This window comes from Pteronotus mesoamericanus, unplaced genomic scaffold (assembly GCF_021234165.1).
Source record: "Pteronotus mesoamericanus isolate MK-2021 breed Mesoamerican mustached bat unplaced genomic scaffold, CSHL_Meso_final contig_269, whole genome shotgun sequence".
NCBI classification, from domain to species: Eukaryota; Metazoa; Chordata; class Mammalia; order Chiroptera; family Mormoopidae; genus Pteronotus; species Pteronotus mesoamericanus.
Window position 1 is genome coordinate 2,874,985 of NW_026555114.1, and position 1,524 is coordinate 2,876,508.

At 39.8% G+C, this 1,524-nt stretch overlaps 1 pseudogene; it reads left to right on the forward strand.

Annotated features, from left to right (window-relative positions):
- The first annotated feature begins 259 nt into the window (after window positions 1-259).
- Window positions 260-841, forward strand: LOC129071520 (60S ribosomal protein L22-like 1; annotated as a pseudogene).
- Window positions 842-1,524: the final 683 nt, after the last annotated feature.

Below are 1,524 nucleotides of genomic sequence, written 5' to 3' on the forward strand. Positions count from 1 at the left end.
GGAGTTCAGATAGGAGTTCTGAGTTCCAGTTCACGGAGCCTCACTGCACCCAGCACAGGGCCTGGCACGGGGTAGTGGGCAGTAAATGCGTGCTCCGTGAGTGGAAGATAAGTGAATGTCACTTTCTCCCTCTGAACCTCCATATTCTTATCTGGGATAAAGAGGGAGGTGGACAAGATGAGTGGGTCTCCACTCTGCCTGCGCATTGGAGGCACTGGGCAGCTTCTAAAACTGGTGATGCTCACGGACTAGCTGCAAGATGACGCCGAAAGTCAAGAAGCCTAAGAAGACAAGGTGGAAGTTTGGTTTGGACCTTACTTACCCAGTAGAAGATGGAATTTTTGATTTCACAAATTTTGAACCGTTTCTACAGGAGAAGGTTAAAGTCAATGGAATAACTGCCCTGGCTGGTGTGGCTCAGTGGACTGAGCGCTGGCCTGCAAACCAAAAGGTCGCTGATTGGATTCCCAGTCAGGGCACATGCCTGGGTTGCAGGCCAGGTCCCCGGTAGAGGGCGCGCGAGAGACAACCATGCATTGATGTTTCTCTCTCTACCTCCCTTCCCCTCTCTAAAAATAAATAAATACAATCTTTTTTTAAAAAGTCAGTGGAAATACTGGAAATCTTGGGAATGTTGTTCACATCAAATGCTTCAAAAATAAAATCACACTTATTTCTTAGAAACTATTCTTTAAAAGATATTTGAATTATCTTACCAAGAAATATCTTAAGAAAAAGTCTTCATGCTTGGTTTCATGTGGTTGCATCTGAGAAGGAGACTTACGAACTTTGTTGCTTCCAGATTAGTCAAGATGAAGATGGATCTGAGTCTGAGGACTAGGTGAACCCACCTTTTATAGGACTTTGTTTACTAATAAGCAAATGAAGCACACAAGAGAAACATCTAGGAATAGACTTCTAGTTTATCAGAGAATAAGAAGCATAGCACTCTGCATGTTAAAGAAGAAAAAAAAAGCTACTGATGCTACAACATGGATGAAGCTTGAAAGCATTATGCTAAGTGAACAAAGCCAGACACAAAAGGACAAATATTGTATGATTCCACTTATATTTAGTTTTATAAAAACAAAGTAGAAGCTAAATCTTCTTTGGGTTTGAAAGAGAAGTTTTCAAGAAGGAGGAGATGGCTGTCCCAGTCTTTCCAGCCCGTTCTCTGTGAGGTCTGCCTGTCCACCTCAGTTCTCTCATTTGGATTCCCTTCACTAACACGACCACATTGGCTCCCAGCAGCCTGGCCAGCACCCTCTACAGAGGCCCAAACAAATAAGTCTCTTGTTCCTCTGCAATATACCACCAAGTCTTGTTTTAAAAAAATAATAATTAATTTACAGTAAATAGAAATAGTATAAATATAATATATCAGAGTAGAATATATAAATGATATTTAATGCTAATATATACATATATAAATACCATACAGATATTATAGAAATAATACTTAAATACAATAATATAATATAAATATATACAAATATAAACATATAGGGGCCCAGGCAGTCTAAA